Source organism: Pithys albifrons, chromosome 10, assembly GCF_047495875.1.
Source record: "Pithys albifrons albifrons isolate INPA30051 chromosome 10, PitAlb_v1, whole genome shotgun sequence".
Classification (NCBI taxonomy): Eukaryota; Metazoa; Chordata; class Aves; order Passeriformes; family Thamnophilidae; genus Pithys; species Pithys albifrons.
In genome coordinates, this window is record NC_092467.1 from 18,265,755 (window position 1) to 18,280,855 (window position 15,101).

Below are 15,101 nucleotides of genomic sequence, written 5' to 3' on the forward strand. Positions count from 1 at the left end.
ACCTTTTATTCTGTTGTCCCTTTTAAAATTTCCATTTCTGTAACACATACATCTTAAATTACAGGTCAAAAGATTCTCTAAAGTAGTTAGGTGATTAAAAAGACAGATGCTCAGTGGAATTTTCAAAATCACTTAAGTGCATCAGTCCCATTGATTAAAATGGAAGTCAGAATCTCAACTTCTTTAAGTGCTTAGGAAAATCCTATGCAGCACAACCTGACACATTTGAGAGTTTGGCCTCCAGGGCTTTTGTTTTCTGGAGACTAAGAAACAGATATTTTTCAATTTGCAAAACTTGGCCTCTAAAAGAATTTAATGATTCCTACTTTTATATCACCCTAATAATAATATTGCACATGCCACCATCCTCACTTAATTTCTTCCCTGAGAATTGTCTGCAAGCAGGTTACTCCAGCTCATGACCCAGGAGCTGTGACAAGTGTGGGATCTACCACACAGAAGTGTGTTTAGGAGTTAAGAAGGCCTTGCAGAGAAAGCAGTGACCTCTCAGTATGTTTCCATCTGAACAAGGATGTTTTTTACTTAATCTGAGTCAATATGTGAACTTGAAATAACAAATTTTTAAGTACTCAGCACCTCCAAGTTTTGAGCTTTGTCATTTTTAGGCCAATAGTTTAATTGCATATATTCTTCTATCCTTCCCTGTGAAACTGGGGAAATGCAATAAATCAAAGGAGATTTCATTCAACCCAAATATCTTATTATTAGTGTTTTCATTCTCAAAGAAACCAAAAAGAAGCTCAAATGGCCATACCCTGATTTTTCAGCATGTTCATATTCCTTTTATAAAATTTTATTACTCTGAAGGGACTTGAACAATTACCAGTTTACAAAATCATTACTTTTTATTTTGTTATTTCATTTCTCATACATTGTCCCTTGCAAGCAAATTAAACAGACTTTTAGCTGGCAGTTGGCAGAATGACATAGGGATAAGTGAGAGTATAATGAGAAAGGAGCGGCTGATTGAACTAGGTGGGGATAGCTAGGATTGCACCATGAAACACATGGTAACTCATAATGTTATCTCACTTAAAGAGTAGTGTATCAGTTTAAAATTATAACACACTGGAATACTGCTTTAAAAACAACCAAACAAAACCAAAACAAACAAAACAACACATAACAAAAAATTACACAGAATTCTGGAAAAGCTCTTAATAGTGTGAACTGTTGTGATCCAACCTACAGACAGAGAAATTTCTCTACTGATTAAACTGTTGTTTATAAATATAGACTAGAACATCCCAGCTGTGCTCTTGGGAATCACCAACTGTGAACTGAAATTGTTGCTCTTAGCCAGTACTGAAAAGAGGATGCACTTTGTCTTAGGATGACTCTACAATAGACATTATTTCTTTTCTCATTCTCCTCTTAAAAGTACTTTTCATGTCCTATCACTCATTGCCATGTCTGTGCATTGCTTTCAGAGCCAGTGTTTAGCCCTCACCATTGACACGAAGTACATGTTTATGTCCTTCCCCTTTCAGAATCTTCTTGAGAGTAATCTTGTCCCATATGAATCTCCAGCCTGGAAAGCTGTCCAGAAAAGAGGCAGTGAAGTGCTGGGCTTGAGGTCCCAGCAGCCTAAAGGAGGACTGGGTGTAAGCCACGTTCTCATCAGCCTCATGCACTAGTCCCACTTCTTACTGCCCTCTGGAAACCCTGATCTAACCAGAGGATGTAGGTGAATTGTTAGCAAATTAACATAGAGAAAGCTCTAGAGAAGATTCCCTGAGAGGAGATAACAGCAGAAAGTTTAAGGCTATCCTTTCCCTCATTAGGTGCCTTTGCCTGAGCTTAGCTGAGAACATCGACAGAGTGCTTATGAGGAGCACTGGTACAGTCATGTTTTACTTACATGGGGTGTATCTGCTTCCTGCCCTGTTTGGAGCTCATGAATACTTAAATCTATTGATGTACCCTGCAGAATAGAACTAGGAGTTAATACAAGGACTATACAATTGCGTGGTGCCCAGTGGAATCTATAACATCTTTATGTTAAGGAATGTGTATACCTCGTTATCTTCATATAAATCACAAATGCTTCCTGCTTTTTTTCCCCATCTCAACTGTGCTTTAGCTATGTCAATATTGAAATGTTTGCTCTGCATAGAGATTATTATTCTAGTTTGGAATTTTTATGAGACCCGGGCCCAGGCCTGACCTTCCTTACATGAATTCTGGCACTACCTCACCATGAATGCTTCCTAATTGCTGATTACAGCTTATCATTACAAGAAGACACTTAAACCAGGGAATTGAACCAGTATGTTTGAATCTGTTTTGGGTCAGATCCAGCTGTGACTGAAGCTGTTTCAGCTGAGCTCTGATTCCAAGCCAGTAACAGTTTATTGTTTAGTTCAAAGACTCTCAGAACAGGCCTACAACAAGGGGAAGGGTTAAACCTCCCTCTCCTCCCCTTTCCATGACCATAATTTTTAGTCATGGGCCTGTACTGGGCTTTTTAATACCTTACATTTGGTATGGGGGACAGTGTTGTTGGTGAGAAAACAGTGATGCCAGAAACATAGGTGGGATCAGAACTAGGCAGAGGAGTGGGAATGATGGAAGGGTTAGCTCACCGGCAGATAAAATCTCCTTTCTCTCCTTTGTTAAAATCCAAACCCATCACCTGCACATACCTTCCTGCTACTAGGTGTAGTAGTGGGATTGCTGGAGAAACCTAAGGCTAGTCAACAACAGTAAAATGAGAAACAGGGATCACAAGAAGCAGTTTACCTCAATCTCATCTTAGCAGGTAGTCCCCGAGGGCAGCTGATTCCAGGGAAGAAAGTTGTGACCCTCTGCTGGTGCACAGTATGGCAAGAGAGGGAGAGAAGGACAGACACAGGGCCGAGTGGTGGTTTCCAAAGGACTCTGAAAGTCAAGCTGTCCTCTTGTTACACAGAACCTGTCAGGGGATTTCGCTTTTTAGCTGAACTAGTGTTCTGAGCTGGAAAGGTCTTAGTTTTGCTTCAGTTTGGGATCTGGGATTAGCAAAATTTCCAAAATAACAGTTTAAGATTACTTCCAGCTTGGGAAACATTTTGAAACAGTCCATGGCTCAGGTTTAGTTTGACTTCTTCTCATAGCAGAACGAGACACGTGACTTTCTTATTCAGTCACTGACTTTGATTTAAAATGAAAAACTGCAATAATATGTCATATGTACTCTACGCTTTAAAAAGCTTTTCTTTGCAGTTAATAAAGTCAACATCACAGATGTTTTACTCCTAGTGGCAGCCTCTGACTTTGGTGTCAGTGCTCTGAGAGGGTATACATACGGTTCTTGGTACAAAAGCAAAGGCTTTGTGTCCTTTAGCTGCTCTCTTGCCTCAGCCCAATTTCTGCTGGAGTAGCTTTGTTGTGAGGCATTCAGCTACACAGAGTTGGAGTGTGGTGTGCTGCTGTCCCTCCATCCAGGTTCTGTCTGCAAGTCAAGTGTCTCTGTGTGGTGTGCAAGGCTTGGCCTGTGCTTATGTTGTTTCAGCCCATCTGACTAACTTTTGTCTCCCTGCTAATGGTGCAGATTCTTACTTAACATCATGTGAGCATTGTCTTAACTCTGGAACTAATTCAAGCAGTTTGTGGTTCTGCTTTGGCTTCGATACTTAAACAAATGGCTGTAGAAGAGATCTTGGGAAATGCATATGCCGCTGACTGAGTTGAGCCCCTGGTAAGATGGGCTGTAAGTACATCTCAGAGAAAGGTCACTGAGCACATGGTGTCAAGCATGATCTCCTGGGAGTCCTTGTGGCTTCTGCAGAGGGAAATGCTGCCACACTGCCCTGCTCTGCCAGCATTAGAATGTCGATAAGGAGGCAGTGGAGAAAAACAACTCAACTTCAGAAAGCCTTTGGTAGTTTTCCTCATCAAAGAAATACATCTGCACTGATTCCAGAAAAAAAAAGTTCTTTTACAAATTGAAATCTGGCTAAATGATAGTAATCAAAGACTAAGGCAGAACCAGGACTTTTCAGAATGAGGAAGAGTTGGTAGTGTCATCTCCCAGGCTTTGGAGGAGAGAAAGAGGGGGGAGGAAATGATCAAGGTGGAAGGGAAATTACCAGAATTTGCAAAACCATGAAGGCAGTACATGAGCTGAACTGCTCTTCACCACATCTCACAATTCTACAACCACAGGCACAGATAAAAAGATGGGAAGATCATTTTACAATAGGAAGTAATTCCTTGTAAGACAAGTACTGAAATTCTGGAAGTCCATGCCGTATGTGGATGATAGTTAGATCACTGCTATCTCCTTACTAAAGTCGGAGATGGCATCCTCTCCAGAACAGAGAGACTGGCAGAAAGAATTTTTATTTTTTTGTAAAATTTCCTATAAGGACATGATGTTTAGCTGTTAAACACTTCATAGGTATATTTCCATGTATATATATATATATATATATACATATATACACATATATATATATATATATATATACACTCATATATATTTCACTCTAGCTCTTCTGTTAGGGCAGTCCCCTGCCTTACCACACAAACGTACCAACTCTGTAACTTGCCTCCTCTTCACAGTCTCAAAGAAACAAACACAGGTCATCTTCTGACTAATGAAATATTAATATTTGTGTCTGCCAGCACCAGAAAGCTTATTGACATTTCACCATTATTTTGTTATATGTGGCGCTGGGGTTTTAAGCTGTGGTTCTCCTCCTTCATGGAGTGCTTCTGGACAGTCAGTCATGGAAGGGTTTGATAGTGTCAGCAGTCTGGCAAACCTGCACCTTCCTAACTTGGACGTGCATCTAACCATTTCCTCTGGGAAAATGTTTCCAACTACATTGTGGGGAAAAAATGATCAAATACTGTCTATTTTGGTTGCTTCCATGGGACCAGTAAGAAAGCAAGGAATGATGCATGAAATCATCCCTGGTAGAATTTTAAATTATATTTCAAGATCTGGAAAGAGCAGGGGAGTGCGAGCTGTGAGCTGTTACTGTGAACAGGACAAGTGTCCGTCATGACTGATGAGCCATCAGCTGGAAGATTTTTGAATCCCTTATTAACAACTGTGACTAGTAAAGCTGCTTCCAAGGTAAGCAGGATGGTTGCCACCTCTGCTCATGGTGGCATCATTATTTGGTACACAAGTAACTGTGTCTAACCTTTCCTTGTGCAAACCATTTCACCTTTTGGCACTGAGCCTTGTAGCATTGGTGTGCTCTCCCAGTGGCTTCCAGTAACAGTAGTAGCTGCTTCCACTTTTTGTCCCTTCTGTGCTGAGCTAAGCTGTCTCACTGGTGCTCACCTGCCCAGAGCAGTCCTACATGCTGTCACTCCCATGGGTTCTGCATTGTACTCTGCACAAAAGCATGTGCTGTGCCAGCATGGCAGCACAGGCCAGTTTGAACACATTCCACTTGCACAGCTCTGGCTTCATGTCTGGGTTTGGATGAGGTTCAAGCTCTTTGATTTAATTAGAAAGTTGTGTCTATTTTGGGGCCTACTTAATCGACTTAGCAATAGCCCTTGTACCCAGACTGTGTCCTACTGTCAGCATAGGTGTCTCCTGATCAATCTCAAAGTGCAATTTTGGTCACTGGAGAGCGGTTAAAATTAATATTTGAAAGGCTTCAGTATGTCATGCTTCTGCTATAGGTACATTAAGAAACGGAAGTGAAACAAGGTGTAGCAAGTCATCTAATGTTAGCAGGGACTTCATGCCATATAGGGAGGAGTCTGCTACAGAAGCTTGTCAAGTAAGTACATCTTTTCAAGTGGAGTTTCTGCAGGTTTTTTGCTGAATGCAAAATAAATGATCACTATGCATTTCATTTAGTATAGTCTCTCTCAAAGCACAAATGTTTTGGAGTGAGAGAGTTGCAGGAAGTTTTTCCAAGTGCTGCTGTTGGCTGGGAACCAGGAAACAGCAGCGTTCCTTGCTGCTTGACTGCCCTGCAGTGTCAGCTGGACCATGTGGCTTCACTGCTCTGAGTGTAGTTTCTCCATCTGTAAAATGGGAGCACTGCAGAGCAATTGAAATCAGTGGGTGAAGGGACTGATGTAGGAGTTGCATGTTTTATGCTGCAGTGAAGGTAATACAGGCAAGTGTGCTGTAAGACAACCTGTGCATCTAGAAATTATCTCCCTGTCACTCACAACTACTTCACCTCTCACAAATGTATCAAATATTCTATTAACATCATTTTTAATGATCATCTGCATAGGCAAAGATCTGTGTCGTATAATACTTTCTTTGTCAGAATATAGGTCACTGAGCCAATGAAATTGCTAAGACTATGAAAAAAAAGAACAGTTTTATCCTCCCAGGGTTGAGGGTGTGATGTCTTTAAAAAGCAGATGAGCTGTAATCATATTTGGGAGTATCTTAGTGTCTGTAATTCTATCCAATAGTCAGAAGGTGGTCTAGAGGAAGATACTGCTTTTTTGCATAACTCTTGCCCATGTAACACCACTCAGTCTGCCTTAATCATCTCCTCCAGCTAAAGATTTAAAGACAGTCTCCTGTCTTAAGCGAGTAGGTATATCAGAATGCCCCAACTTTTTTATCGGCCTTGGTGATGGGTTGAAAGGTCCGAGTTTCTTCTGACTCTGCAAACACCTCTGTTACTGCTTTACATCAAAACAAGGAAAAGAATTGTGGCTTTTGGTACCTGTTGTCCTTGCTGCTAGTGCTGGACACAGGCCTGTCACAAGCAACTGAAAACAAAGATTTCACACTTAATTTTCTTCAGCTTTTTTGGGGAGGGTAAGTTTCTTGAATGTTAAAGAAAATTAGATCATGTATCAAGATTTCTTTTTCAGTGTTTAATTTTACCTCAGTACCTGTGGGACACAAGATATTTGTGGAGTGGAAATTCCCAGCCAGCTTTTCAATACTTTGTACCAAGCCTTCCTATTTTTCAGTGATGGTGAAAAGTTTAATGTTGAATCTTGTTACAGTACTTGCAAAAGTGGCTATGCTCAAGAAAACTTACATCCTGAATTTTACAAGTTTTTCAGCTTTATTTTGACAAGTATAGCACTTTATTTACAGCACTCTCCTACTAAATAATACAATAGTTGCTATAACAGTTTTGGGGCTTGTGCATTACTCTGCCTATTACAAAGTTCTGGACATGGGTTATAATAAGCTACATAGCAATACTTTAGCAGCTGAGGACCATATTGAATCTTTTCTGTACTAGTGCATAAAGACCAGAGAATATCTCCATTCCTACAGCCAAAGAAACACAAAATTTGTTCTCATTAATTTTACTATAGAAATAATCTACTGGATAGGTAATAGAGAATGAAAGGATGTTTTATGATTTTGTTTCATCTTGAATTACTTGCAAAAATATGCTAAGATCACTTAGAGGACAGGAAAAATGGTTCCTACTAATTTCAGTGTGACTCTTACTGATCTGCATTGGAGAGGCTGCCTAGACAAAAACATCTATGTGGAAGGCTTTCCACAGGTGCCTTATCCTGCAAGTGTTGATCTATTGGCAGTTCCCGTATGGTGGGAGTTTCTGAATAAGGACTTGCAGACCCCCACTTTGATTTTCAGAGAAAACAAACACATAAAAATCAGATCAGATTTCATCTTTTTTGAGGTGAACATATTGTACCAAATAGCCTCAAAATTTTTGTTTGCTGTCTTCCACATCCCTTGTGTTGTCCAAATGCCTTGGTCTAACCACACCACATGTAAATCAAGACTGTGTAAAAATGGGGGATGGAAAGTATGTGACAGATGTGTTCCCCTTGAGAGCCTGATGGTCTGCACTGGTCAGGTCGCTCCATGCAATGTAAAGCAGAGGAAAGGGTGCTCTGTCTTGCACCACTCAGAGACCTCTGCCCTGGGGGCAAAGTTGACTGCCCTCGGTGAAGTCTCTTGTAAGGAAGTAGAGAGAAGAAGACAAAACTGACGCTACAGCTCCACTGTGCACACAGGTGACAAAGAGAAAAGAGCAACACCAGGAATCCATCCTCTGATGTGCATAGGAAAATAGTGGCATGTTTTTCTTCTTTTTTAATGTTTATGGGATCCATTGTCAATACTTCCTTCAGGGAAGGAAAATGAAATTGTTAAAGGGAATCATTTTATGAAGTGAAACCCTGGAGGATATACTTTGGATAGATCCTTTCAAGTGAATGGGACTGTGCCAACTGAAGATGCTGCCCCGCACTGAAACTGTATCTAGGCAGCTGGTGCAACACACGGGTCTTTCATGGTACCTTCTTTCCCAGCAGAATTGCATTCCGATAGACCACCAGGGAAAGCAATTTCCAGTTCTGTGTGATCTTTTTGAGAATCCTCTGTCCTCAGAAACAGTAGAAGTGTTATGGAAATTACAGTGTATGGAAACCACACAGTGCATGCACAATAAAGCAGGGTCTCTATAACTCCTGCCACACTTTGCAGGAGTAGATAATTCCAACTGTTGTCCTTGACCAAATGTGATCTGCTGAGCATTTGTCCAGCTGGCTGCTGCCTTAAACCCCAGTGCTGGCTCCATTCCAATGGGGAAGTGATTTCCATAAGCATATAATTTATAAAGTGCTTTGGAATCCTTCAGGATGAAAAATGCTATGTAAATGTCATGCACGGTATTACATTCAAGACACTAATAACATTTTTTGTGTTACTTCACCTATCAGATAAACTGAGGACAGGGAGCGTGTTACGCATTTCTAGGAAAGGTAGTTTAAAGAAGTGTATGTACTGTTCACAGAGCTAAGCTCTCCTTGATGCTTCTGATCAGGTGCTAAAGCAGCAAGTGTTTCCCCTCCCATTCTCAGTTCAGATCAAGATTTCTATTTGGGTGTCATGTACAAGGCCAGACAGCAGCTAACTCTAATCCCCAGGATGAAGTTTAGGGGGAAATTAAGGCCCCCCAGCGGCTCATCTGGCTGGTACAAACGCTGCCATCAGCTGCAAGCCTTTGCAGGAGACAGTCCTGTTAAAAGGAAGCAGCAGGGTGTTCTGTGCAGCATGTCCTATGTCCCCAGGACCCCTGACCAGGAGCCCCTCATCAGAGCAGAGCTTGTTCTTCAGGAAACTTGGCCCTTGGGTTGCAGTTACTGGAATCCTTCCCAAAGTGGGGAAAGGATTCTAGGTGAAGAAAATCTTTCCAGGTATACAACCTTATTTATACTTATGCAGACTTCACTGAGTTTCTTGTAAGATTTTACAGCATTTTAGGATATTTTAGCTGTCTGTAGGATACTCTGAGAACTTACTTTCTCTTTGTTTCTTTTGTCTCGTGAGGAGAAGTGTATAGGTGCATAGCAAAAGCATCGTCACAAAGTTGTCCAAACAAGAGGAGTGGTTTCTCTGCTTTTCATTGTTTGGGGTTTATTTTAACTCAAGAAAAGGTTGCCCGAGATTTTACGTTTGAGGAGGAAGTGTTAGTCAACTTTAATTCTCTGCAGTCTGTCTGCTTTATCCCTAGTTGTGGCATTGCTCTGCAGAACATCAAACATTGGAGGGCAATGGTGACCTGTGTTGTTTTAATCTCAGACTAAATGGTTCTTTTGTTTTGTTTTAAAAATGAGCCCTTAACTTCTGTAAGCTCCATTCTTCTCCAGAGCTTTGCAGAAATAAAATACATCAAGAAGAAGGAGGCATAATATGACAAAAGTGGTGGTTTTATTGAAAGAGAACTTTGTGGTATTTTGCTTTTGAAATGTGTTTAACACAGAGTTTAAGGATTGGCAATTTGTTTAAAGAAATGGGTAAAATATTTAAAACCGCCACTTTATTTAAACTATTGTGCCTCCTTCAGTAAACATTCAGTACATGACTGAACCCTGTATGAACTTGTGCTTGTTGCTGGTTAAATAGATTCTGAGCTTAAATGAAAAGGGGCTGCTATTGAGCACAGGACAAAAAAGTTGCATGTGCATTTTTTTTATTTGCCCACACACAAGCTCTTACCCCCCAAAATACTGTGTTCACAGGATCTTTTATTAAAACACCATTTTTTTTCCTAGGCCTCAAAGTACTAAACTGAAAGCAAGCTGTTAACAGAAATGAGTAATTATTGAAGCTCTAACAGGCAGCTTTCATTGAAGTTGATTACAGCAGCCATATAATCACTTTTACGGATGCTGTAATCACAGTAGCAGGGAATGCTTGACTTGGTTCTTATTGTTTTCACTCAGGGTGGAGGTAGGGGGCCTGCAAGAAACCCGTTTTACCACCTCGGTACAATTTCTGCTGTAAAGGAAATCTACACAGCACTGAATGAAGCAGAGAATCATTCATTCTTTCTTTATTAGCATTTTCCCCTCCCTCACATGAGAGACTGTTGGAGTCAGGAAATTGCTGTTATTCAATATGCAAGCCAGAGGTTGTAATGACCATTTGGGAGGGTATGACCAACAATTACAGACCTTAATGAATAGGAGTAATCTAGTTGAGACTAAACACTAGTAGCAACTCCGGTGCTGTCTCTGGTTAAATTAAAAGAACAGCAATGCAAAGGAAGTTAACAAGAATTAATTAGTTAGATCAAACTGAAAACCTACTCATTAGTGATGTTATAGGCAAAGTAAAAGCCTATCTTCAGTGCAATTAGGTAGACAAATGAATTGTACAACTGACTGATTCACACCTGCTAACAGCTAAGGGCTATAGCTGATATGTATGGGATCCACTTTTTACAGTTCATGCATACTTGCATAGTTTAATGGATCTTGCATTCCTGAATTAGCTTTTATTCCCTCACATTGTATTCATGTATTTGATCCAAACATTAAAGTGTTGCTTATGGATTCTGACGGGATGTGGCCATCTACAAGGCAGCTTTCAGAAGGCTCCATAGAACTGGACTGTCTGCCTAATCTGCACTGCCATACAGAAGTGCTCTCAGTTGGCAGATCTTTCTTGTTATTTTTTTAAAAACTATTTATGGATTCACGTTCTTGGCAAGCTCTCGATTGTGTTGAAAGTGGACAGATCTGCACAGAAAGATCATGTCATCAGTTAAAGGAATAATCCCAGGATTCAAGATTTTGACACTTAAGTGATGAAAAGAATTGGGAAGCAAAAGAAAAATCAAAATCCTTAGAGATGTGCAGTAACCATTAGGCACCTGCAGGTCTCACAGTCATCAGATGTTGTATTTGCAGAGAGGTCTTAGGGACTCATGAAATGCAACCAGAACTACAGTGATCAGAACAACACAAAGAGATTTTTTCCTCTCCTCATCCTGCATTTCCTTTTCCTGCTCATGACATTAGTCCCAGGCTTAGGCAGTATCCGACATACCCTGTCCTATTCCTGCTGACTGGGGGGTGATTTGAGGTTCAGAGCACACAGTGGTTAATTTGTGCATTGTGTTTTGCAGGGGGCAAACTGAGTAGCCACACAGTGTTCTCTATCCATTTTTCTGATAGTATTCTTCATTCAGGGTTTTATCTTGGAATTTTCTACTTTGTTAATATTTCACAAGGGCTCACAAGTCTCTAATGCTCTGTGAGTCTGCCACAATTTCCATTTCAACTCTGTCTTAGGAAGAAACTTGTTTACTTCATTGCCATGCAGTCATGTTGTACACCACTATTTTGGCTCTGGTTTGACTCAGGATTTTGGTCTAAAGTGCTTTTTTAATTTGTGAGCAAGATTACTGAAAGCAAAGCAAACCTGGTGGGAAGTACATCCAAAATTCAATTTTTTTGGACAGAGCCTCTTCTTTTTAATACATCATAGTTTATTTTATTTTTTATTTATTTTTAACTGTCTGTCTTAAGGAGAAAATTCTCATAAAATGAGAGAGTTTGCACTGTAGAATAAATAGCCTGACTTGGCTAGTTTCAGACTTGTTTTCATTTTAAAGGGGGAGGTTTGAATATAAAGTGCATGATTTAAAGATTTTTTTTATTAGATCTTAACAAATGACATCTCTTATTTACACACAAGAGACTGACTCCCTAAAAAGCCGCCTGGATATGTAAATCTACCAGCCAGATATACACACAGAATGGATTTTTTTTGGACTAAAAACCAAGCAAATGTACCTATTATAACAGAAAGACCCCTCTGAGTCCTCTAAAAGCTTTTTTTGGTGTATGGCTTTTTTTAAACAAATGGAGCCAACTCCAGGTTTAGTATAATTCTTTGTAAGTATATATATTTATTTGTAACCTTAGCTTTCCCCTAGAATTAGGGATAGATGCACTACCCTTGTGCCAGTGGGAGCTGTATTGATAGAGGTCACCGTTGCTTTCCTATAGCTGCTGTTTCCATGGCAGGAGCAGAAGTCACCTCCACTAAAGTGAGGCATCTGAAAATGTCTGTGGTGAAACAAAACATTTCCCATCCAAGCTCCAGTTCATGGGGAGGTGAGACCGGGTGTAGGGCTGGGTCTCTGGGAAAACCTCACCTTCCAGCATCCTTTCCAGGGTCATGCCTCCCCTGGAAGGGCCCAGATCATTAAAGCAGCGAGGAGCTACAGGAAGCCAGGAGCTTCCCTCAGTGCCTTCCCTCCCTTGGTCTCGTGGGTGCGGCCAAGCCAAGCAAGGGGTTCCAGCAAAACCCTTCTGAAGCTGCATGAGAGCGATTGAACCCAGTGTGTTTCTTGTGTTGGGACAAGGCTGTAATCTTTTGAAAGTGGCCAAATGGATTTTTATCAAGGTTCGTTTTTAATAAAGTTATTTCCTTGCTGACAGGCAGGTTTTAACCTTCTGGAAAGAGGGGTTTGTAATAGAACTGTTGACACAACCTCCCTCTAGGGGTGCGGTTGCACTGCTGCAGTGCCGGTGTGCGGACAATGCAGGAGTAGGGCACTGACCCATAACTGACAAGAAGCAAGGCTCCAACTGCATTATTAAAGGTCATTCTCTTATTTGTGAAAATCAAGGGTATTTTTTTGCTCTCCTCGACGCATTTTCTGTTCTCTCCTTCCTCTTCCACCTCCACCCCAAATCCAAACACTTCATCTTTTTAATTCACTAGACTGTTGAAATTTTGAATCCTGTTTCTAAAACCCCTTGACTTCAGGGACTAACCCCAGCTCTTTTATCATCTAATCTGTGTTTCAGCACAGGACACAAAACCAGCCCCCCAGTAAGAAAAAAACAAAACAATGCCCAAACCAAACCAACAAACAAAGCAAAAAGCAAACAGATAAGAAGGAAACCCATTTTTGCAGTTTCTAGGGCTCCACCAAAGTTAGCTAGAGTACTCTCAAGCTTGCTCCAAAGTACACCATTCTGCACTGCTGCTAATGGAGCATGCTGCAAGCCAGATGCAAAGAGAAAATGGCTCTGAATCTCCTTTGTGTCCACCTGATCTCTGCTATCTTCCATGGCATGGGTTAGGCCTGAAGCTATGAAAGCTGAGCAGAGGAACTAAAAGCCATTTGAACTCTGTGTGCACAGCCTCTCCTGAGAAGAGTGACCTTCAGTGATTCTCTCACCTTCTAACCTTTTTCTCTCAAATGTTTAGGAAGGGGCACTACACACAGCAGAGACCAATTGAAGGGGCTGTGTGCTGCTGTCTGCCTGCATGGCACCACCAAGGTGCCTTCTAGTATCTGAGAACAGGAACCACAATAGTTGATGTCATGAGACTGATTAAAACTAACTGCCCTGCCTGTGAGGTAGAACATTAATTGAAAATGTGCAATTTGTACAATAGGCAGTAGTTAATTATCTTCTTCTTTGAACTGCTTGGTGTTTGGGATGGCTCTGCCTATGGGGACCAGAGGCATGAAACAAAGACACAGGCAGTTAGAATGGGTAGTTGATACCATTTAAATGAGCTGTTAAAAAAAAAGTATGTTCAATTCTTAACGTGATAAAAGTTGAGGTGCAGTTGACCTACATAGGGGTTGTTGGCAGTAGGTTACACAATATGGCCACCTTAATTTATGCAAAGCATCAGTATTAAAACTGTTAGTTGCTCTGTAAACAAATTCTTATCAAGTGATCTAAGGAAAAATAATTTTCACTTAATCACAGTGTAGGCATTTAGAGTCCAAGACAAGCATTTCTGATATAACCCAGTAGAGAGCAGTGGTGTGTATACACGCCTGACACGTTATGATAACTAACATTTCATACATCGAGCCTTGGTTTCAACATTTGGGAGCTTGGGGTATTTTTCCTCCCCTGTTTCATTTTGTGTCTAATACATAGTTTACAGGCACAGATGCAAACGTACTGGTGAGTATAAATTCAGTAAAATGCTTTATTTATTGAAAATCGTAACCCAGTTCTCTATTTTTTTCTATTAATAATAACCACGATTGCTGCTGAGTAAAATGTAAAATATCCAATAAACTTTGTCATCATTAGATTCCGAGGATAAAAGCACAAATATTTGACTTAAACATTTATTTGCTTCCTATTTCTATGGTAGTTTTTTTACATGTATTTCTCTAACTGTATCTACCTACACAATGAGTAAAGTATTCATCCACTGTTATCAGTACAGAGTTAATCAATCACAGAAAATTGTTGTATATCGTATGCAAAAGATTATTAATGCCTTATTGTGTAAGAGCTTACCTAAGCTGATGTTCTCAAAACTGAAACATTTAATCACATTTGTCATATTTTGGGGTTTTTGCTGAATACACAAGACTGTGTGACGCTAATTAAAACAGTGTGCAACAAGGAACACACTGGGATATACTGATGGAGGAGACAGATGCACAGAGAATGACTTCAGTGGAAATGATCTAAACAATGGTGTTTTGGTAAAAGGAAGGAAGATCAGTTCAAAGTGGAACTTCTATATCTAAGGTCCTCAAGACATCTTAGCAGTTTGAACTCTATGTTGGACCCAACACCGAACAGAAACTACTAATATACATCCAAAATCTCCTGAGATTTTGGCCTATGGCAACAATAGCTGGTCTAAGGTGCTCAAATACTGCAGGGATGAGTAATGTGTGAGCATGTGGGAAACTTGATGAGTCTCATGAAATTTCTATTATGAAGGAAATTTTTAAATGGCAACCTATGAGTACTGTTAAATCTGTAGCTGAGTTCTACTCCTGCTTCACCTCTAAACCCAGCCTTAGAAGAGGACTGTGCACCGTCTACCCTGTTGCTCAGCTGCAGGAAAGGGGTGCAGCAGCCACATCACACAG